The sequence below is a fragment of the Fukomys damarensis genome, unplaced genomic scaffold (assembly GCF_012274545.1).
Source record: "Fukomys damarensis isolate Sample0158 unplaced genomic scaffold, DMR_v1.0_HiC HiC_scaffold_20, whole genome shotgun sequence".
Classification (NCBI taxonomy): Eukaryota; Metazoa; Chordata; class Mammalia; order Rodentia; family Bathyergidae; genus Fukomys; species Fukomys damarensis.
In genome coordinates, this window is record NW_022900932.1 from 36,387,974 (window position 1) to 36,413,400 (window position 25,427).

General features: G+C 36.2%; 1 protein-coding gene across 4 annotated transcripts in view; it reads left to right on the forward strand.

Annotated features, from left to right (window-relative positions):
- Positions 1 to 243: 243 nt before the first annotated feature.
- A1cf (APOBEC1 complementation factor) overlaps positions 244 to 25,427 on the forward strand; it is a 76,597-nt gene continuing 51,413 nt past the window's right edge. For all 4 annotated transcript variants that reach the window (XM_010606286.1, XM_010606287.1, XM_010606288.2 and 1 more), the window contains exon 1: positions 244 to 349. The gene's annotated coding sequence lies outside the window, so the exon portion shown is untranslated. The remainder of the gene's footprint in view (positions 350 to 25,427) is intronic.

Consider the following 25,427-nt stretch of genomic DNA (forward strand, 5'->3'; position numbering starts at 1 on the left):
TGAGTTACCCAAATTGCAGTACGTTTTATTTTTTAAATCCATACATCAATAAAACAGCTAATATTTACCCCAGTGGTTTTTAATGCAAAATGCATGTTATTTCTGTAAACAAAAAAGAAGAATTTTGTAGCTTCTGCTTGGGCTGTGGGGACCCATTATCTGGTCAAAGGGCTGTATGGACAGAAAAGACAGGGTGAGTTAAAGTTTAACTCCCAGGAATAGTAAACCAAACCTAAAGCCACTGAACCTTTGGAGTTTGATATGATGATTAGAACATAACCACAGTGACACGTTGAATTCGCCATAATCAAGGAACCTTTTCCGGGTGGGGATCTCTGAAATTACTCAGGTATGGTCCATGTGTTCTTCTTTTTCTATGTCAACTCTGTAGATCTGTGCAATGTGGGATCTGTGACACTGCATGAAAACAGCTTTTCCTCTCTTCTAGTACTAAGTCTAATCCAGGGAATTGTCCAGTTTGTTTTTAAGAAAACAAAGGAACATATTGGAATAATCGCAAATCTCAAAATGAAATGCCTGCTATATATTTTTCTTTGATTTAATCAATTTCTAAGGCTTAAAAAAAAGTAGACTCAGCCCCATGGGTTCAAGAACGAGGCTAATGTTCTGAGAAATTTATTTAGTCAGACAGCAGGGAGAGTTATGGTTTACTGCCTGTTCTGGTCCTAGGACCCTGGAAACAGAAATGTAATTAACATCTCTGACAGATTTTGAATTCTCTATATGTTTCATGATTTCTACCACACTTTAGACTTCATATGTTTAATTATGCCCTCTACTATGACATCCCCCCGTTAAAAGAAAAGACATGGTGATTTCTTGCTACTCTATCATTATCCTGCTTACCAAAAGAATGCCCTAAGCCATTTCCTTATAATTCTTGAAAAAAATATAACAAAACCAGTTTTAAATATGTTAAATCTCACACTTGGAATAGCTAATTATTAGACCATTTCCACAGTCTGCACAACTGTACTGCAGTGGATATATTTTCACATTATAATTTTGTTCAGCCCAACAAACGTAATGGTTCTAAATAGATCTAGAATAGATCAATCCAGGAATTTAATAGGAATATCCTATTCCTGCCAGAAATCTCTTCAACGCTCTGATTAAAATACTTTTATGATTATGAAAGTTCCAAGAAGAAAGTTTCCATGATAAATAAGTTTCTTTACTATAGAAATTTGCAAATATATACTGTATATCTCCAAGATGATGAATGTGAAATTATATGTGCAGTATATAGGATTATTCATGTTTGACAGAACTTATATTGGTATAAATTAACTCTAGTTATAATTCAGGAACATCAAAAATGTGCTGTCTGATATGTAACACTTTTTATAACATGCTGGGAGCATGTAATTGGAGGATAATTCTGGAAGTAAAAGTGAACTCACTTATGAAAACATTGAGACTTTTCCTGATAAATACAGAGTTCATCCTTAAAGAGCATATTTTCTGGAATAACATTGATATCACCCATTTTAGATGAATTTTACGTTTTACTGGTCCAATTTATTATTCATCAAATGTATTGCAAGAAAAGATAATTGGCATGAAAAAAACTGTCATGAACAAATATTTAAAGATGCAATAATGGATATAAAAATCAATGAATAATTAGTAATTTCTAACTGGGCTGATACTAAGCAGTATTCTGATCATGTAAACATTTTCTACACTGTATTTAGTGGACACTGATAAATGTGGCACAAAAGAGACCATAGGCAAGTTAGTCAAGTGGTTAGCTAACTTTTATTAATGTCTAGGATATTACACATTTAAACCATATCTATCCTCCTTATTATCATCTCATAACCTTTCTCTCCCCTATGCTAGTTCTCTTCCCTTTGTCTCCTAAGAGTTCTCTTCTACTTTTATAGCACCTCTTCTTTTTCCTTTTTTTCTTTTGATATTTCACTTACAAAGGAAAATCTGATACTTGTAGTTTTACATCTGTATCATTTCACTTGACGTGATGGTCTCTGGCTCCTGCAAGTGACACGACTTTGTTCTTCTTTGTGGATGAATAATACTCCATTGTATGTATATATAATATTTTCTTTACCCATTCATATGTTGATGGGCACCTAGACTGGTTCCATATCTTAGCTATTGTGAATTGTGCCCCCAATATACTTGGGTACTTGGGTACATAGGAATCTCTATAATATGTTGATCTTAATTCTGTCAGGTGCATACCAAGGAGTGCTATAAGTGGGCTATTTGGTAGTTCTGTTTGTAGGTTTTTTTTTTTTAACCTCCATACTTGTTTCCATAATGGTTATACTAATTTACATTTCTACCAGCAGTGTACAAGAGTTCCTTTTTTTTCTTGGTACCGGGATTTGAACTCGGGTCCTTGAGCTTGCGAGGCAGGTGGAAGAACCACTCAGCTAAATCCCTGGCCCTCTTGATGATATTCTGACAGGGGTGAAATGGAATTTCAGTGTAGTTTTGATTTGCTTAAGTCTCTTCAATTCATTTGCCCATTTATGGGTGGAGCTAAGTGTTTCCCGTATGCTTCCTTCCAGCACTTTTAAAGCTTCAAATCTTCTACCTAAGTTTTGATCCTATTAGCATTGATTTTTGTACAGGATGAGAGATAAGGACCTAGTTTCAGGTTTTACTTATGGATATCCAGTTTTCCTAGCACTATTTGATTGTCTTTTCTCCAATGTATGTTTTGGGACTCTTTGTCAAAAACCAGATGGTTGTAGATACGTGAGCTTCTCTGGGTCCTCTCTTCTATTCCAGTGGTCTATGTGTCTGTGTCTGTGCCATGCTGTTTTGGTACAGCTTTGTTTTTGGCTTCATAGTATAATTTGGAATCTGGTTTGGTGATGGCTATTCCGGACTTTTTGTTTTTCCATATGAATTTTAGGATTTTTTTTCTAGTTTTATGAAGAATATCAATAAAATTTTGGTGGGAGTTACATGAAGTCAGTAGATTTTTTTAGTAATATTATAATTTTTAACAATATTAATTATGTCAATCTATGAATATAAGATATCTTTCCATCTTCCAGTGTCTTCAATTTTTATTTTCTACATTGTGTAACTTTCCTGACAGTTCTTTTGCTTCCTTGGCTAAATTGACTCCTAGGTATTTTCTAAGCTGTTGTGAGTGGAATTGTTTTCTTGATTTCTTTCTCCACTAGTTCATTAATGCTGTACAGAAGACAAATGGATTTTATCCTGGGTATTAGATAATTTAAATCAGGCCCTCTTACTATATGATTGAGTAATAACATGTATTAAGCATTGTACTGTAAAGGACACTTGCAAGTACTGTCTATACACATCTATTCTTAGAACAGCCATATGAAACAAATTTTGTTATGACAAAACTGAGGTTCAACCAAGTTACCAAACAGGCTCAATGTCACCCAGGTAGCAAATGATAGAAGCAGGCTCCCTAGCTGAGTGGGCTGATTCTAGAATACAAGCATATAACCACTGTAACGTAGGCACTGACTATGTGTATAACTGTGTCCACTCATTGTGAATACAGAACAAGAGCAATAGGTGATGTTTTCTTTCCTAAGCTTGCTTTTCAACAGAATATGTTCTTCCAGGAATAGCTATTAATGTCTCTCAGAATTGGTATTCCTCAGAACACAGATTTTTTTAAAAAAAAAATTTTATAGCCTGTGTCCAGCATTCATTACATCATCACTTTTTTTGAAATCACCACAGTTGAACACATCTAGGGACCATACTTTGTTGTCATTTCCCATCAAACAGGACTGTGCCTACCTTAGAGGCTTTTAAAATTAATTATAGAAAGAATACTGGACATTTCTCCAGAACTGAACCGGGTTGGAATGCCTGTCTCACCCCCACCCCCCAGGTTATGAATTTGCATACATTATTTAATTTTCAAGAACCCTCAGTTGTAAAATAGGTATAAAATCTACCTCAAAGAATATGTAAAGATTAAATAAAATGGTAAAGCTGTACTTAAGGAAAAGTCCCCGGTGCTTAGAAATTCAGTAAAACTCTCCATTTCTCTCTGTGAAATCTCTTAAAAACTGCAGGAAAATCTTTTAAACCTTTCCAAATGTATCCATTAGTTCCTATTTCTCAAAAGAATTCCATTAAAATAGAAAACTACATAACTAACGAAATTTTGATTAATTACAGATTGTATTCTATTTTTTACAGATACAACCTAAAATTCTTTTTTAAAATAGTAAAACACTGACAGGATATGCTTTATTTTAGAGAATATTGTGCAAAACTCCTAGTTGAAAGCCCAGTGCCCCTTATCCTCAAAACCACAGAACACTCGGATACAGCATATGCTCATTTCATCACACAATGTTAAAAATCTGCTTCAGTAACTGTCTTTTAAAATACTGCCATCCCTTAGAAAGCAGGGCAGTACTTTGAGTACTGTTGCACAATGGCTTTCATTGCCTGATGTGTCTCTAAATGGCTCAATAAGTTCAAACAAGATGGTATTGATCCACAGAGGATAAACACCATTTTATCTTATTCACGGACACAGTAACCAGGCTCCTCTAAAGTGCAGTTCTAACAGTCCAAACTCCCCCAGGAAAAGCGGCTGGAAAGGAGCCCCACTCTCGCAGTGACAGTCTGTATTAGACATCTAAATCCCATCTGCTCCTTGACCTGGAATTGCAAATCCAGCCAGTTATTATTAACAATTATTTATTGCTAATTGGATCAGGAAAGCAAGTCTAACACTTTATGTCAGACCTAATCCAAATAGGTTACCAGCTTTAAGCAATATTTAGAATTTTTAATTTAATAAACTAAAATTTTATATTATATATATTTTGGTTGGTACAAATCAAAAATCAAAATTTAAGCCCGGCATGCTGGTGCACTCCTGAAATCTCAGAATTCTAAAAGTCTGAGGTGGAAGGATTCCAAGTTCAAGCCAGCCTGGGCAGCCTGGTTACTTAGCAAGATCTTGTCTCAAAAAGTACAAAGGGCTAAGGGTGTAGCTCAGTTTGAAGGACCTGGGTTTAAGCCCTGAACCAAAACACACACACACACACACACACACACACACACACACACACACACACACATTTGATAACTACTGGGCTTGGTACCAGAACTCTTGTGGATACCAAAATCTTCACATGCTCAAGTCTCTTATATAAAATGTTGCAGTATTTACATATAACCTACTCGTATCCTCTCATGAACTCTAAATCATCTCTAAGCTATTTATAACATCAAAGACAATGTAAAAACTATTAAATAGCTTATTTTAAAGGAATATTTTAAAAGGAATATAATATAAGAAGAGAGCCTCTGCATGTCCAATATAGATGAAGGTTTTTCTTTTCAAATATTTTAAATTTGCAATTGATTGAATATATGAATGAGGAAACCACAGATTTGGCAAATTATATTTCCTTTCATAAAAATGGTTGTCTTCACTAAAATATGCTCATATTTGATTTTTTAAAAAGATTCGTAAGCTTTTTAAATACTGCTATATAGGTAGAATTTTATGTATTAGCAACCATATAGAAAACATTTTCCAGGCTGTTTATTCCAATGGGGATTGATCTCTCATAATATTAAGAGGAAATAGTTGTGAGAAAGTAAAAACTACCTCTAGTTTCACAGTTACATACAGTGTTCTCCTCTAGAAAATAATATGACTAAGAAAAATCAGCACGTGACAATTTGGCTAGACAGAATGTCTAAGTGAGCAGATAGGCTTGTAATTCTATAAAACCCCACTTTCAATTATGTAATAATGGCTTCCTTCTTCCAGCAATTAAAAAATAATCATTGTTTTTGGGTGCCCAATTGATTCAGGGAACACTAGATATTTTTTAATTCATTAAGTTAATTGGTACATTTTAGGTATACATTATGGTGACATTCATCATCAGGAATTTGTACCTTTACATGATGTACATTGATTCTTACTTTTCCCCCCATTCCCCTGCCCCTCCCTCTTTACAGAGACTTTGTTTCCATTTTTTCCTGGGAAGGCTAGATTTAAGTAGTACAATTAGCTCCATTTACTCTTCTATCCATATAGAATATTCTAGCCTATAAACATATTTCATACAAAATAAATTATATGGACTTTTAAATGCCAATCTCTTCATAGTCCATTTAGTATTCTTAGTTTTTAGAAAGTAATTGAGTTATTCATTATTCCAACAGAGCGAAGTCAGTAGTTCACTGAAAGATATTCTCACCCATTCATTTTTATATATCATAGTGCAGGTTATGTAATGGGTCTTCAACTACTCTACTGGACATTTACTGATTTATTGAGCAGTTAAGAGGCTAGAAGAAACAATGAAGAGAGAACATATAGGTCCACATGGATTTGAGAGAAAAATCAAGTCCCATGCTGGTCCCAGAAGAAAACAGCCCTTAAAAGATTTAATTCAGTCCAGGTACTATAGTAATACAGCAGAAGACCCAAAGAAATAGAGGGTCATAAAATCTCCTAAAACACAGTTAGGAGACTGGCAAAGCATTATACACAAATGCAATTGTTTTTCATTTCTAGTATTTTGGTATTTTGCATTTGGTTGTTTTACTGGGATTCGGCTTATCGTTTATAGCTGTGGACTTCCACATGAAATAAACTGGCTCAGTGGATGTATTTAAATCCCAATACCTCTGCTCATTTGCAAAGTTGGAAATCAGAAACTGACTTCATGGGGGAAAGAACTGTGGGGACACATAAACGTGTCCTTCACAGGAATGCTCTTTCTCATCCTTTTTCCTGAAGAGCTCTTAGAACTCCTCACAATTCAGGCATTTTCTCCCTGTGAAATAAGTTATCGCTTTATAATTGTGATACCGATGGTATAATAATATCAATTTTAATATTCGCACATAGCTCCTGTTACGTGCCAAGCACATTGGCAATTTTCTAAATCCACCTATAAAAGAGATACTCTTGTTATGTCATTTTTCCACTAGAGAAACTAAGGCTCGAGAACATGAACAAACTGTCCTAAATTTACAAGCTAATCAGTAGTAGAAGCAGGAGTGAATCACAGAGCACTCTGGCACACACCTCACCCCTGCAAACTGAAGAGAACTGGAATGCTGAAAAACGCTGAGGCTTGGAGCTGGAAGGAAACTATGAGATCCTTCTATGACCTGAATCAAAGACTCAGGCAGACAGGAACTCAGTTAAAGAAGACTCATTTTGTGACTTGCAGATAGCAAGGTTCAGATCACAGACGTATGTGTAGAGAAAGCACAGGTACCCTGAACATTATGACAGAATCGGCCCTGGAGGCATCACTGAAAGTACAGAGTAATTGTGCTTGAAGGATATGGATGTCTAAGGACCAAATTCGGTTGGTGTGTGAAGCGGACAAGGCACCTCCCATCTGGAGGACAGGCCTTTCTCCCCATGGGAGGAAGAATAACTGGGCTGCTAGGTCCATGTCTGCTGAGGGATTCCCATATTAGACTGACCTAATTTGGAAGTTTAAATTGAGGTTCAGCAGCTCCCAAATAGCACCTCCACCAGCCTGAGGGGAGATTCATTTAGGATAATAGTGAGTTAGTTTCCAGAAGTTCCTTGTCAAATGCAAATTAACTAAGTGCCAAGAGTGAATGTTAGGGATGCTTAGCCCGAAATCACCTGACAGATGAAAAAGCCTGGCAAAGGGGATGTGGTGGCGCAGGCCTATGATCCCAGCACAGGGCTGAGGCAGGAGCATCAGCTTGCGTTCCAGGGCCAGCCTGAACTGCATAGTGAGACCATGTCTTGAAACAAAAAGCCAAAAATCAAAAAAAGAATAAAATGCTTGGTAAAATATTGTGGGAATGATGCTTAGGAGACAGAAGTTCTGTTGGGGAAGAGAGGACGTACAGGGTAGACAGCCACGGATAACCAGAGGGTAATAAAAGGGACATGGCTGATAAGTATTTGTCTGACTTTGGAGGAAAAACTTCTTTATTAAATAACTTTGCTTTGCTATTGAATTCATTCAAGCACCTTAGATATAATAATTCTTTCCTGTCACTCCTTCATTGTAGCAGGCACTTAATACAGGAGTACTGACTTGAATTAGAATCAGGAAATGCCATTATATGGTTCCTGAAGATACTAAGAGAAAAACCTGCATTGAGAAACTCATTTTTACCTGCCTTGAAGAAACCAGCCATGAAGTAAAATATTTTCTGTAATAATAATTCAGTAACTCATAATTGCAAAGACTTCTCTTATTCTGCATGATGCAGCATTATCATAGAAAAAAAAAATCCTTGAAGAAACCAGCCATGAAGTAAAATATTTTCTGTAATAATAATTCAGTAACTCATAATTGCAAAGACTTCTCTTATTCTGCATGATGCAGCATTATCATAGCAAAAAAAAAAAAAAAACTATGTTAAAGTAGAGAATTCTAGACCCAGAATTTCTAGCTAGACTCAAATTCTGACCCAACCTTGATCTCATTACTCTTGTGTGACCTTGAGCTAATGCTTACCTCCGACTATGTCTGTTTCCTCTTCTGTTAAATTTAAAATTATTTTAAGAATTAGATCAGAAATTACATATGAAGGGATTAGAACAATATCAAGCAAATGTGTAGAAACCATAATTATTATAACCGTAATTCTAATCACATTTCTGTGTGGACAACAAAATTCTTTAATAAAAGCAAATGGCTAGGAGAAAGCAAGGGAAAAAAAGAAAAAGGAGGTAAAAATGTATGGAACGGGTTTTAGATTGGAATGAGAAGGCTGAGAAATTAATTCAGCTCCCACCACTATTTGAAGCCTCATTTCCTTGATTTTGTCACCTTTTTTCCAAGGCAGAAGTGCTCTCTGGTGAAGTCTGTACAGAATTGTTTGAAAAAAAACCTAGGTAATTTTTGGGCAAAGCAGGAGAGAAAGATGGATCCTCATGCCAGAGTGGAAATCTCTCAGGCATGACTATTTTAATCAGTATAACAAAAAGATCAGTACTCAAAGTCACCTATAAAAATTCAGGTAATTGTCACAGAGTAGGATGATTATTAGGACTTAGCCCAATAAAAGGCAAGCATGAAATCCTAAATCAGTCCCCTAGGCATAGGGTCTTCCTGAAGAGCAAATCCCCAAAGAGAAAATTGAACATGGTGGTGGGGTGGTGGGGAGAAGCTCACTGGGACCAGTGGGACATCAGGACTGCTCTGGAAAGTGTGAGGTCAGTTTGCATTTTAAGGGAAGTGAGTGGATAAAAGGACAACAAAGGGACCCTATGTGTCCCTTCTATGTGGACAGTGTGTGGCCATTTTATTATAGGGCTCAGTCCTGAAAGCGGCTTTGGAACTAAGGAATTGTAGCACACATTAGTTCGTTCCAAGACATTTTTGTGTTTTAAGGCATCTGCACCCCCTCCCCATCTCAACACTGTTTAACAACCATTCCTTCTTCTAGACAAGTGCACAAGCACATCCTCCTGTTCCCCGTTGCATTTGGATACTGAGTTTATCCTGGAAGAGGTTGGATTATACTAATTTATACTAAGAATTTGTTTCATGGCATCCTGCACCCCACCACTGGAGTTCAACATTGTTCTCGGTGCTATGCTGGATACAAGGATGGATTGTGCTTTTCTCCCTAGCTTGAGGGAACAGCAGAGGCTTCTCCAGAGCTCTCATTGCAATCCTAGGGTAACTGATCACTGCCTTCTCCAAAGGCTCTCATATTTCTGGAAAAAAATATTGATTTACTATGGTTAATTAGTACTTCCCCAAAGGCCAGAAAGGTATTCTATTTGTTTTTTAATTCCCAGACCTAGCACAGTGTTACACACCTAATAGCAGTACACTCTTGCTTGTTGAATTAGTCACCTCACTGGGAAGAAACAAAGAAGAGAAACACTGAGTGCTCTGTGCCTAGCCCCATGCTCTTATCTTTTCTCCCTGAATCACTATTATAAATCTAGGTGGCAAGCATCATTATCCACAAATACGAAATGAAGGCATTTTTCAAATAACTTGGGCCAGGTCTGCAAAGTATGAATAAAACCTCCACTATTCAAACCTAAATCAGTATGAATCCAAGATCTTGTGTTTTCTCTAATACAACACCATCATGCCTATAAATCAATAATGAACAACACAAGGCAATATGTGTTGCAATTGTAATATCAGGAAAAAGAAGACAAAGTCTGTGACAATGACAGATGCTATATGAAATTTTCATTTACTTTGACAAGCATCTATGAATTACTTACTAAGTGCTCAGTGCTAAGATCTGGACTAAAGACATGTGCATGGCCTCTTGGAGTTTATAGTCTTTCTATACTCAGCTATAGTCCCAGTTCTGCCAATTTTTCCCCTCTGCCCCTAAATTGGTCTTTCTGCCTCTGGTCCATTTACAACAAAACTCATGGAGTCACCTCCCTGAGGTACACAGGGTTCTGGTAGAGTCCTTCTGAGAACTTCCCAGCAAGCTAAGAACATTCTATCATGCTGATGTAGAGGTCATTCCTTTCCAGACTTATTTATTTTCACACACACACGCCCTCCATACTGTCCTAAAACCTGCCTTCATCATTCCAAACATACTCAACTTCTCAACCATCCATGCGGTTTTGACTCTACCTCTGTCCCCTACAGTCCATCCTTCCTTCCTCTTCACCTAACTCCAAGCCATCCTTCAACCTCTCTGAGTAAAGGTTATATGCTACAAGTTAGTGGAGTATAAAGTTGGGAAAGTTTGATAAGTGATGAAAGAAAAGTTGACGTTGGTTTATAGTAATAAAATATGGGTCCACTGAACATATTTAATAGGACAGCAATATAATGAAAAGGATATTCAGGACAATTACCAAAGATTGTTCCGATAATGTTAGAGCTGGTAAGTATTAGAGACCACATGAAGACGATAACATAGGTATGAAGTGAAGGTAGAATGAATAGTAATTAATGACACTAGAGCAACATAGCAGTACTTTGTAGCTGGCTAAAAAACAGCTAAGAATTTAGCAGAAGTAGTTTATGCCACTGCATGTAAATTAGCATAAAATCAGAGCATAAATAATGTGCTTTTTCAAAGAAAACAGACTTTTCTTTCATTCAAGGGTCAGAGGAGTTCAGTGTCACTTTAACACAGAGCTTTAGAAAGTTAGATTCCATAAACTTTGTTCAAGAATCAAATGTTTTCCATTCATCAGGAACTGGAAGTCTTGGAGATAATTGAGTTACTGAGTTTTCAACTGAAATTTTCCAAATTGGTTTGAGGAAACAGGATACAGCAACTAAATTCAAAAGAACAATCTCACAGGGGGTGGGTATGGAGTAGAGGGTAGGGGGAGTGGGAGGGGAAAGAAGGAAAAAGGAGGGGGAGGAAAGAGAGAGAGAATAAAAACAACATGTTTCTGTAATGTGTCATATGTAATCGGCCCTAGCACAACTGAACAAACATCATCTTTTAAGCCAAAGATCTACACTACCTTCCATGATTACTATTTTATCAATTAACAAATCCTCTTAAAATGAAACATGTATGCAAAGAAATTCTATTCTTTTTATTATGTCATGTCATTCTAGAATTTCTAATCTCAGCCAGTGCTATTTTCTGGGGTTTTTAAGAGAGCGAGGCATGACAAAAGGAGTTGAGTATCATTACTTAATGAAGATAACACAAGAGTATTGGTCACCTGATCTTATAGGTACTAGAATGACAACACCAGAACAAAGGAGCTATCTATATGCATTAGCCAGGGTTCTCCAGAGGAATATAATGAATAGGATATGTTTGTGAGGTGTGTGTGTGTGTGTGTGTGGAGAGAAAGACAGAGACAGAAATGTTTACAAAGAGACTTATTATCTACAGATAGATGTATTATAAGGAACTTGCTTATGTGACTACGGAAAACGAACTCCCAAAATGTGTAATCAGAAAACAAGACCTTGGGGTTAGACTATGTATATATTCCCAATCCAAGTCCAAAGGCCTGAGAACCAGGAGAGCCAATGGTGTATGTGCTGGTCTACAAACTGGCAAGTTGTAGATCCCAGAGGAGTAAATATTTCATTTTACTCCAAAAATCAGAAAAGACTAGCTCTCCAATTCAACACAGTTGGGCAGGAGGATTTTCCTCCAGCTAGGCCTTACACGTCCGCAAAGGTCTTCAACTGATTAAATGAGATCCATTCCTATTAGGGAGAACAAATTGCTTAACTCAGCCCAGTGCTTCAAATGTTAGCCTCATCCAAAAACACCCCCCCCACACACACACACAGGAACACACAGTATAACATTTGGCCACATGTCTGGGCCCCCGGTAGCCTGTCTGTCACATTTAATTAGCCTTCACAGTATAAACTCAAGGGAAGTAGACATCTGCTCATGCTATCGGATTTTAAAACTCTCCATTGTTTCCCCCTTATATACCTCTCCTCTCAACATATGCATAGCTTTCACCTGCTCTTAAAAATTTCCAGAATCTCTTTATGAATGGGAAAAAAAAACCCTATCATTCATCAAGCGATCTTGAGCATTGAGAAAGACAAGTCACACATGGGTATCTCTGTTTCCTAGTTCCCGTCCTCTGCAATTTGGCAAGATACCGTTGGTTATGAAAGGAAAGAGTTGTATGAAGAGACCTCATGTGTGATGTTGTACAGGCAAGAATTCATTCACCCAGAAGTTTATGCATAATTGCGCACGTCTGCTGATGCACGCACACATGCACACAGCCACACACACAGCTGTTCTCTCTTCTAAAGGCTGTCCTTACTCTCACTTTTCATTTTGTGCTTCACAAGCTCAGCACTCATTCTATACATAGAGCCCCAGCAAACAATATTCATACGCACCGTGTTAAATACTTGTTTAGTGGGTCCATGGTAAGACTGAGTTCAAAACACATCAGCTGACTCGGAATCTAGGAAGAATGAGTCTTTTTAGGTCATTATTTCTAAATGCCAGAAATTCAGAAAATTTCATGCATGAGAAATACTGAAATTGTAGACAATGCATTAGAGAAAATGTGGGATAATTATTCCATTTCCTCTATTATCTAGTCTTGAAGCTTTTACTTCTCTTAGTGAAAATGTTCATGTATCTGTCCTATTTATTTGCTAGGTGAGATAAGTTCATTACCCTTAATTATTTTGTTTTCACATTTAATGTACACAGAGCTGAACTCAGCAGTTCTAAACTCAGCTGCATGCTATTATTAACAAGGGACCTTTAAAGCGCGCCATGTTCAGGACCCCGCTGTAGGTCAGGTGGATCCAAGTCCTCCAGCCGGGAGGACAATGCCTATGGCCTAACTACAGGCGATTTCCTGCTCTTTCTGTCCAGCACCTGCATCTCACATCTGTGCTCAGCTGGCTCTGCTGACTGGAGATTGTTTTTGTGCCAGGGAGGGGTCTGTTAAATAGTAAATCACTGAAGTTACAGTTCAGTAATTTACTCAAACTGGACGCAAATTCTCTTTGAGCAGAAGATTACAATGAAGTTGTTTTTGAGAAAAAATAAAAATAGACAAGTTGAGATTTTACAGAGTGAAGTTTTAGCTACTTGCTAAAATTCAAGAATACTCGCACAGAAACATCAAAGTCCTGTTTTTAACAAGATTCACATAAGCTAATACTTCTTCTTGTTGTCTTTCCTTATATAATCCACAGTTCCATGCTAAATCCCGGGAACTTAAAGGGCTTCTTGTTGATATTTAAAGGGCATTTTAAGCAAATAAATGGTGAAATGTCTTTTGAAGTACATAAAATTTGCCCCCATAATTCTCACTTAATGAGAAATGAGCCGAAAAGTACAAGTGTTTCTATTGGACCATAAACTGTGGAATTTAAGTAGAGCTTTAAAGTAAGAATTTGTTCTGGCTATTTGAAAAGACTTTTTCCTCAAACAAAACAAAAGCGATTTCTAGATGTCAGGATTATTTTGCAAGAATCACAACTTGTGAGCCAGAGAAGCATGTTCAACTTTCTCAGTAGTTCTGGTAACTTTTTTTGAAATGGGAATGTATCTAATTCCTCAATTTAACAATTTTTAAAATGAGAAAACATCTCCCCTTCCCCTTGCATGTTTTAAAGCCCTGATTTAGTGCAGCTATATCATGCATATATATTCATGTATGAATATATATATATAAGCCATGTACAAAAATCACACCATTAGAACCATTTTTCTATTATGCATCTGCTTGTTATTTTTCTCTAATAAATCTGAAGTCAATAGAAACAAAGGCTTTTTTCCTAATACAATTTTATTTTTCTCTGGAGATAGTTTTTATTATAATATAGTTTCTGCAGGATCTTGTTTTACTGTTGTAAGTTACTTTAGTAAGGATTCAGAATAATTCCCAAAAGAATGGCATATGCCAAACAAACAGTAATCAAAACAGTAATCAAACATTAATCAGTAATCAACAAATAGTAATCAAAACATTACTAGCCCTATACATCTCTGAAAAAAATTTCTATGGAAAGTTATGTATTACCACTGCTTCTTGACAATAGTTACCCTTTTCAAGAAAATATACTATATATTTCTTTTCTTTTGATTGGTCTAAAATATTTATCAGAGGAATTTAGACAACAGGACAGCACATCTTTGTGCAGATACCAAGAGAAAAATATATTTTACTTTATTATGTCCACAAGGGGATCAGATCATGGAGATAGATAAGGACTTAAGGACTTTGGCTCATAACTATGGCTACTTACTTTCACCATTTGGGACAACATAACCATCTTTACCAGTGGGGATGTTCAAGCCCCCAGTTCTTAATTACATTGTCTGTCATTTTAAATTTCATTACTGCATATTTTAAAAGTAACTTGTAGAAATAATTTGAGACCTCATACACTGTTTTCTCTTCCAGAGAAGATTTTCATTTTCCTTCTCCCATGTAATTATGGGCCCATACCAACTATAATTTTTTTGCTACACACTTCATTACTATATATTTTATACAGAGTCATCCATTTCTTAGCCATACGAGCTACCAAAAGAGCAGGAGAAGGAATAATGACTTAAAGCATGGAAGAGAGTAGGAGGAGAAAAGGAATAAAAAAGTATATGGATAATCGAAGGTGAAGGGTAGGAGGACTCTACTTTCAAAGGAATGTGTTGCATACCATGAAAAGCACCACGGGCTTTGGTTACTCACCATGTCATGGCGCCATCAAATATTCCACCTACAGTTGACTTTTTTCTCTTGAATATCTACAATCTAGAAGAACTAACATTTAATTCATATATAATAAACATAAAGACAGAGTTATATCCTCCCAAGTGATGCATTACATGATAAACCATGAGCATGTTACTCCCACAGGAAGCGCTCAGATTCTAGTCCAAGTGAAATATCAGTCAAATCCACCTACCACCTACTCAAAAAATCCACTATAATAGCTTATTTTCATTCCACCCAAGAGGCTAAATTACATAGTGCTTTCAGGGACCAAGGCCACATGTTCCTATAGAACAGAATGCAGACTCACAGTGTCATCCAATCAGCAACTTCATGGGGCCCTGTGTTTTGCATAGCAACACTTTAAGAGAAGCAGAGTAGTATTATAATCTCTCCATCCCCTTTTTACTTTTGTTTAAGGTGAGGAAACCGAGAAGAAATAAAATATAGTAATTAAGACCACAGATCCTGTCCCTAGGATAACTAGATTCAGATTGTTATTCTGTTACTTAGTATCTGCAGAACACTGGGCACATTAATTTGCTTTTCTCTACCTAAGCTCATTACCTTTAGCACAGGAATAATATCTATCCCACTGAAGTTTAATGAGAACTAAGCAATATGTTTAACATTTTTGGAACATATCATAAAATATGTGTTGAGTAAATGTTGGCTGTATCTATTATTCTTATTTAAAATCTTTTAAAATTTTGCCAGAATAGGCAAAATGTTACATAAGTCTTTCATAACTTTTTACTCAATTTACATATTCCTGATCACTAAAGATGACTATATTTAAATTGTAAGTTTATAAGATTGTTTATTTCTTTTTTCTGTGAATTGACTATGTGTTTTGGTGTGTGAGTGTATCATTGACTTACAATTATTCTTTGTATATTATAAATAATATTATTCTTCTATTAAATAGCAATCATTTTATTTTAGTCTTTACCATTATAAAAGTCTGACATTAGTATGTATTTTTGTTGTTATTCTTTTTATTTTTATTTTTTTGAGACAGCATCTCACTATGTAGTTGAGGCTGGCCTGGAACTCGCTATGTTGACCAGGCTGGTCTCAAACTCACAGCGATCCTCCTGCCTCAGCCTCCCGAGTGCTGGGATTACAGGTGTGCACCACCATGCCTGGTTGACATTAATATGTAGTTCAATCTGTTAGTCTCTTAATTATAGCTATTTACAAGACTAGTCTAAAGATCTCCTCTACCACAAGATTATAAAACTATTCTCCTATTTTTCTTCTAGTAGTTGCACAATGTTTTTAAAAGTCATTCCTTTAATCTACTTAGAATGATACATAGGTTACTTGGCAATTTTCCAACTTTATCTCTTTCACACATTGTTTAAGATTTCCCTATGACTTGAAATAGCATCTACTGGCAAATTCCAATACAAATAGAGCTATGAGTCAGGCTTTTTACTCCATGTCATTAGTCTATTTGTCTGTTCCTATATTTGTTTATTGTTATTAGGCTGGTTCCGAATCATTCTATGCTTTTAATACATGTTGTGGTACTTACTGCACATTTTTTTCTGCCAGTTAAATCAATTTGTCAAATTTCAAAATAATTGTATTGGGATATAAATTGTAATGTCATTAAATTAATAATTTGGGAAGAACCGGTATCTTTACAATAATAAGATTATCACTTATCTAGCCTTTTAGATCTTTCAGTAGAAAGTATTATTTGTATCATACAGTTTTAGACACTTCTTACTGTTTATTCTTCTAAGTTTTCTATTCATATTTTTATTATACGTCACTATTTCTGCAGGGCATAATTATATCCTGTGTATTTTTATTAAATCTAATAGTTTTATATAGTTTATTTCCTTGTTCTTAACGAAAAGGGATGAATCACTGTTTCAATAGTGAGCATAATATGAGCTGCATGTTATGATTGATACTCTTCATCAATACAAAGACATTTGAGTTCTGTTGCTAACTTATCAAGAATTTTATTTTTTTAAAAAACCAATATGGGAGCAGAATTTTATTAAGTGCCACTTTTACTTTGATAATCATGCATTATCCTGTTTTAGTGAAGAAAATTAAACCAATGGCATCACTCATGATGAATAATCTTAAAATGATCTTTTTTATATATTATTTTTAAACTTTGCTGTATCCAGGTCATATATGTTCTCATATGTAATATTGTCTAGGTTATTTTTTCTGTTACTTTGTTTGGTTTTATATTAGAGATCTGATAAGTCTTAAGATAATTTCACAAAAGATTTCCATTATTTTCTATTCTTCATATAATCATATATAATAAAGGAATTGTTTCTTAAATGATTTGCAAAACTTGCCTAATAAAACCATCTAGAAGTGTTGTTATTTGGAAGAAAAACATTGATTATTTTTCAGTGAAGTTAATGGCTATTAGTTTGTCCAGACTGTTAACTTATCCTTGAGGCAATTTTGAAAATTCACACTTTTTAACCTAATTTTCCACTGCATCTATGTTTTTCAAATTATTGGTGAAGTGTTTTCATTTTTTACTAGTCTCTGGATCTGTGAGGGTTTTTTCCATCTTATTTTTAAAATATATTTTTCCCTTTTTACCTTGTCAGGATTGTCAGCAGTATAGTACCTTATTGATCTTTTCAATCTTTTATATTTATTTATTAAGTATGCAGATTTTTGTTGGATTAATTTTACTTTTACCTGTGATTTCTTTTCATTCATTTTGTTCTTTCCCTTGCTTCATTCGTTGAATGCTATTATTTTCAGTATGGTTATTTTCTAGTAAATGATAAAGTTTCTTCAGAGTAGAATCTTGACCTGCTCTTGTAATAAAGAAGATGTGACTTTCTTTGAAAATTTATTCTTAACACAAATTTTTATATATTAAATTGTATGACCTATATATCATAAAAGCTAAAAGTAATCAAATAAGCAAGAATAAAGAAAAATTAAAGTAGTTCAGTAATCCGCCACCCAGAGGTAATCAGTTAGCCTCTTATAATCAAAGTCCTTATGAATGTAAAAGATAGTATTTATGGACTCAGACCACACATTTTGTTTTGCAACCTGCCTTTTTTATTTGATTATATTTCAAAACTGTATATCTCAGATATTAGATATTATTCTAGAATATCAATTTGATCAGCTGTAACATAACACCATACAAATATTTCTTTATCACTGTGTATTAAGGTTGTCTCTAATTTTCACTAAAACACTAAATGCTCTACGAGAGATGAAAAACACAGTTACAGGACCTTGAAGGCTTTTCCCTTTGAGAAGTATAGACAAGGTTTGGGGATTTAGCTCAGTGGTTCTGTCGCCTGCCTCACAAGCACAAGGACCCAAGTTTGATCCCCGGTACCAAAAAAACAAAAACAAACAACAAGAAGTAAAAACAAATATTGGTGAAATAATTAGATTACTATGACAAGAGGAAGAATCTCAAGATAATGCATCCATAACTGCATTATTCTAGCACAGACAATTGCTAGAAGGGAAAAGCAACAACACTGAAAGCAACACAACTGATGTCAAGGACAAGTCAACAAAAGCTGCACATAAGGAACCAGAAAGGAATGTGTATTAAGCACATTCTGAATATAATGCCCAGCACTGTCTTAGGTCATCTCATAGCCAATGTCTTATTCATTTAATCTTATTTAAAATCAAATTATGTATTTATGTTCCTATTCCTTTTTAAGGTAGGAAACTAGGTTTTATAAAAGATAAAATCACACTGGCAGAACTGACATGGAAACTTGTCTTTATCTAGAAATATAGAACATACTACAGAGGATGATTTTGTCAATAATTAGAATGAAAAGCTTTTATTTCTGTTCTTTCTTCATTTTTAATGCTCGTCTAGGCCCAAATTGGTTAGGGTCCAATTAATGCATAATTCACTACTAACCTGTTAATGAAGCAGAAGAGATTCTAATTATTTTCTGATACATTTTGTTTTTAAAACATAATGTACCACATATTGAGACTTTGTGTGATGTCATTTGGGCTACATTTTGGAATTTTATGTACGCTACTTTGTATTATTTTTGTTATGCCTCATGATGTGCATCCAAATGAAGACCTCTTACATTAATTCACTTCCAAAATAAACCTAAGACCAAATGTAAATATTTTCCACGTGGAAAGCTAGTTTATATATATATTTTTTATCAAGCAATGCATAGTAATATTTATTTAGCACCATCAGGCAGATGCAGAAACTTTGGTCACCAAACCTTCACTCCGTGCCACTTCAGTACAATCTGGCCCTCCATGTAAAATGACCAGGCAATACTAACAGCCTGAAATTCATCCTGAGACCACTTGTACAACTCGCCTCTTGCATCAAGGTTATGTTTCTCCTACCATGTCAAGGCACAACAAACATTAGGGAAAGACTAGATTTGACTCAGAGAGGTCCCCATAGCCAGTGAAGCCATTAAATAACTTTAAACTCTTGTGGGTCACATTGTTACTACAGGCCCCAGAGGCTCACATTCTGTTACAAAGGACACCTCTCCACTGCTTACCAAGTCAGAAGAAATTCTTTCTTCTCATTCAGTTACCACGCTCAACCTCTTCCAAAAAGTCAAATCATGCAAATAAAATAGTTGATGTAATAACAGAATTCCTCCATTTCCTAATTCTAAATTATCTACCACAAGTAGATAGCAGATATTAAATTAACATTTATTGACCTTTTTGTTAAATTTGAGGATTTTTTTTTAACCACGAAATCTCAGGTCTATCCTAAGATATCCTTTTTGTTCTCTGCCGATACTCACAGCTATCATTTCTCCTTTTGCCTTTCCAAGCTATTCTTTTTTTACTTTAAACATGCTTTCCTATCATGTGCTTTTCTGACTTTTGCCTCATGTCTTGCTCCATTTACCATTTTGAGACTCTAAAAAAATAAAACAACATTTGTTCCCCCACTCTTGCTGTTTCCTTAGTTGCTAATGCATGTTCTGCTAGGACAATAAACCCTTCCACCTTTCTGGCTAATTTAGATAACAAATCTTACTTGAAATCCTCTTTTGGTTGTCTTTCACAAATTGGTTCTCTGTGGAACCAATTTTTATGTATTATAATTATAGAGCAGCACATAATATACACCTGCTAGACACGAATTTGGAAAATACTCTTCCCCAAACCTGCTCCTCTCCTCCATCTTCTTTTCCATCTGTTTTCCCATCACCTTCTCTGAAGCACATCCTACTGATAGAATCCAGACTTGCAGCTCTGACCTTGCCCAGCAGTGAAACCTGGCAGTTTTCTCTGAGCAGGGTAGCCAAGTGACAAGTTGGGCTGTTCGCACCAATCCTCCCTAACTTTCAAGAAAACGGAAATTTTGAACACCAATTCTAGGTTCTTTGTTCTTGATCAAATTGACACTAACCTTGCAAATATATGACCAGAAATCCAAGAGAAGGAAAAAAGTATGTCCAAATTCCAACTCATTTTAATCATTTCACACTTGAAAAATTTTACATTCTTGTCTCTCTCATAAATATGATGGCATATGTATAAATGCAGAAAACCCATGAAAATCATTTTCTCATGTAACGCAATCATATCCCAAGATGGAATTTTCAGAAATAGAGTTAAAAAAGAGAGATAGTATGCATTAAGTATTAGGACATTAGGCTCAGATTAAATTTACTTCTGATTAATTGTGTGTCACTGTAAGTTATCAAATTGCTATTTCAAAATCATTTATTCCACAAGTATCTATTGAGTACTTAGCACAAACATCAGGCTAAAACCTTTTGGGAAAACATCAATGAGTGCAAGATAGTCCCTACATTTAGCAAACTCACAGTTCAGTGAGAAAGACAGACATGGAAGCAAATAATCACAGCTCTGGTGTCACAATAAAACACTGTAATAGCCTTTCTTGGGAGGACAGAGGAAGCGGCATTAATGTTATCCACCTAGGTGGGTGAAGAAAGCCTTTCAGAGCAGACCCATTCCAATCAAATGTAGATGGATCAGCAAGGCCAATGTAGTAAAGTTAAGAGACACAGGAAGGGGAAATATTCTGAGCAGAAAGCCTGGAGGTATAAACAAGCAAGGTAATGCTAAGTAACTGAGCATATGAATGACATATGATGGAAAATCTAGCATCTAGTCCACAGAGGACAGTGTGTGATGCTGAGGAACTGAGACTTCATCCTCCCCACAAGGACTTTTACAGATCTTGAAATTACATGAGATTAATGATTATGATAATAAAATGATACCATCACTAACTATTAAATGTTTAGTATTTAAAATATATCCTCAGAAAAACTATGAAGCAGATATTACTCTTATCCTGATTTTACATATAAGGAAACTGAGGCTTAGAGATCTTCTCCTGGAACAGGAACAGAAAAACAAAGCAGGAGATCATTTTTTGATGGCTGGTTTTCAGTATACCTTTAAGCCAGGAGTTGGTTGCATTGTCAAGGGAAATATTCTGTCAGAGAGGCTGAGGAGACATTAATTACTGAAAGCTGGCAGTATTAGAGGAGGCTCTGTCTTTTCATACTGCTGGTCCATCTCTCATTCCATTTTCAGAATGAAATAAAGAAGAGAAAAGGGTGAAAATTATATAAGAAAGTGCTGCCATCTCCATGAGGCACATTCTGGAATCTCTTTGCTGTCCCTCACTCTGCCTCCGTCCTCCAGTAGAAGTTATTAGCAGGAGCACTAAGTCACACTATTGGGCTTGCTACTCACCAGGTCTAAACCCTCCACAGCTGCATTCTTGTTGAACTTTACAACAGAATTGACCACACTGCTCGTTGCCCTGGTACACAAAGGAAGAACCTGTTGCTTAGGGACAGTGTGTGAATATCTGATTCTTTCCTATAGTAATGGCTATAACCTTTCTCCACCCAACTTCCCTCTATTTACCCCTTTCCTCTCTCATCCATCCTCATTTAGACAACAGAGCTGTTCCACACCCCTGCAGGATTTCTTATTATAGAAGCTCTGAATTCAGAGCCAAGGTAGGTTCAGTATAACTGGTGATTATATCGCCACTCCCTTTGTTCCTTTAGATGTTACCTATCTGTGCCTAATACTGGTTTGGCATTTATTACAGACCGGAAGCTTTTCCAAAGCCCTTTGCGTGCAGTACTCATGTACATTCACAATGACTCTGATAGGAGACTCTGTTACTGCTTCGGATGAGGATACGGAGACACACAGAAGTTAAGGAACTTGCCTGGAAAGTGCGGTGGGAGACAGGAGGAGGACTGAAACCCAGTCAGGTCCTAGGTCTGCACTCCTACTGAAGCCTATTCTCCTTGGCTTAGCAGGACTTGGCACAGTGGCTCATTCTTTTGTTTTCAAAACACGTTTTTATTTGGCTTCCAAACCATTTCGCTCACCAGGTTCTCCTATGTTTCTGCCTTTTCACCTTAGTCTTCTTTGCTGGGTCTTCTTTATCTCTAGATTTCTAGAAGTTAAAGGACCCCAGAGATTACTTTGGGGCCCATTCACATTCAGTCCTTAGTTGATCCCATCCGTTTCACAGCTTCAATGCCAGCTCTACGCAGATAACCTCCAAGTCAGCATCTCCTACCTGGGACTCTCCCAGAAAATGCAGGCTCATCCATATTCCTGCTATGGAACGTATCCCCATAATATCTAAAAGCAACCTTAAACTTAGCATCCTCAAAATGAAGCTTCTGCTCTTCTTGCACAAATTTCCTCGACTCTGTTCTTCCAACTGTCCAAATCAAAACACTGGATGTCATCCTTGACACATTGTTTTCTCCCTCAAAACACAACCATTCAGCATGTAAAATATTTCCAAAATGGGACCATTTTTTTTACCACCACCACGTCCATCATCACTCTAATGCAAGCCGCTATCATCTTCTAGCTGGATGCTGCAATGGATTTTACTGGGTCCCTCTGCTTCTCTTTCCTCCCTGCCAATTAGAGTAAGTTAAGTGCACTAAGTGAGGTAATTGTCTCCAATATAAAATTTAAGAGGGGTACCCCGAAACTCAGTAATTAAAACCAGTGGTATTTCAATGCAATTTTAAAAACCAAAATCAATACAAAAATCCATGACCAACAAAACAACAAAATTTTAAATAAAAACAGAACTAGACCTTGCATTTGCATTTCTCATTTCCCTTATCTCATCCTAGTCCAAGCCCCGACTCTTCCTTTCAATACGTTCCCAACTATCAGAAGGATCCTGTTAAAACATAAGTAAAACACTGCCAATGCTATGGCTTTGCATCCCAGCATAAAAGAGATGCGACTGAAAAGATCCTCCACGCTCTCATCAGCCCTTTCTCTCCAACCTCAACCTCATCTCTCCACACACACATAGCCCCTCCTGTAGCACACTGGCCCCTTCACTACTCACCAAGAAGTTCCCCTCTTAGTCTTCACATTTTTCCAGCTATGGCCCAGAAAGCTCTACCCAGATACAACCCTCACTTCATCCAGGTCGTTTCCCAAGTTCACTTTATCATGACCATACTTTCCCACCAACCCATGAACACATTCTTCACATTCCTCTTCCACACTCCACTGTTGTCTCTTCAGAAATTAGAAGTGTGTCATACTTATTGATCTTATTTCTTGACTCTCCCACCCAATACACAACTCCATAAAATGTTTCTTAGAGAAAAGAGTCTGGTTCTTTGTCACATCCTCAGTGTCTTGAAAATTCTTGGAAGATATCAATACCTTGAATTAATAAGTGGTAAATACTCAAGCACACTTTCATCTAATTCCAAAGGTCTCAGCGTATGTCTGCATATGCACAGCTATGTATATATGTGGCTATGCATGTGGCTATATATACAGTTTTGAACTCTATGTCTCAATAAATTACACTTGAGACTACCCTTTCAAAATACTCAGATCCGAAAAATTTACAACATGCTAAATTAGAAAATGTATTGCAAAAACATAATTTCAAATTGAGCAAGCTTTTCAGCCAAAGTTTAACTTGCTGAAGATATATTTATCTGGAATTCAAGATAACCCCTTAGATTGGGTCAACATTGCGAGAGGGTATTGTTTTGCAGAAATAAAAATTTAAGATAGGGGTCTGCTATGTTTAGGGTTTTTGTTATTGTCATTTGCAATGCTGGTCTTGAGTATAGGGACCCTCACTTGTTAGGCAAGTGCTCCTCTATGGAGCTACACTGCAGCCCCTTAAGTCTCTGTTGCAGCAGATTCTAAATTTCCTGTCCTGATTTCCAGTGACTTTAGTCTAAATGCAGAAGCTATACAAATCTTTTCAATAACTTTTGAGTAAATTCCTGCGAGATCAAAAGACCTCTCTAATGTCAAAATACCTTTAATCATCTTTACTAATTATTAACCAAAACTAATGATAGGTTTTGCAAAAGCAAACTCGTCAGGTCACCATGAACTGTTATCTTTGATAGAAAAGATGAAGTTCAGCAAATCTACCATTTGGCTAAAAGACTACAGCCATTGCCTTTGAAGTAACCCATTAGACCTTCCACAGTATGCCTGCTTTTGAAGGTTAAAGTTGGCACATGGGAGAGTATGAGAACATCCTGATGAAACAACAATTTTAGTACCTTGGGAAAATGACAAGAGCTAGATTGTGTCTTAAAGCTAGTTTTTTTATTGTAAATCCTCAAATATGGCTTTTGTAGTTTAATTTATCTGTTTTAAGAGGATTTATATTGTCTCACAGACATTTATTCAACTACATCTGCCACCAGCGTGGGATCATACCTGAGTACAGGTCTAATGAACTCTACATGGTAGTATCCGTAGGAACAGCATTTACTTGTTAAATGCATCAATAAAGCTACCCGTCCCAACCTAAATTGCTACATGTATATCAAATCACCTCTGTTAGAAATGCTAATTTTTCCTAACATAATACAAAATCAGGATTTCTTTAAAAATTACTATTGCAAAATGTAAGCACTAATGTTAATACATGAATTTACTGAGTTTAACAGACTGCCCATGAAACATATGCCGTAAAGCTGGGGAGTAGATGGGGCTGGCATACAGAAAGCACTAAGTAAATATTTCTTTAAAAAGTGAATGAAGCTGGGCATGCGCCTGTAATTACAGCACTTAGGAGGCTGAGGCAGGAGGACTGCCTTGAGTTCGAGGTCAACCTGGGCTGTACAGTGAGTTAAAGGACAACCTAAACTACAGAGCAAGACTCTGGGAAAAAGAAAGAAAGAAAGAAAGAGAGAGAGAGAGAGAGAGAGAGAGAGAGAGAGAGCGAAGGGAAGGGAGGAAGGAAGACAGGAAGGAG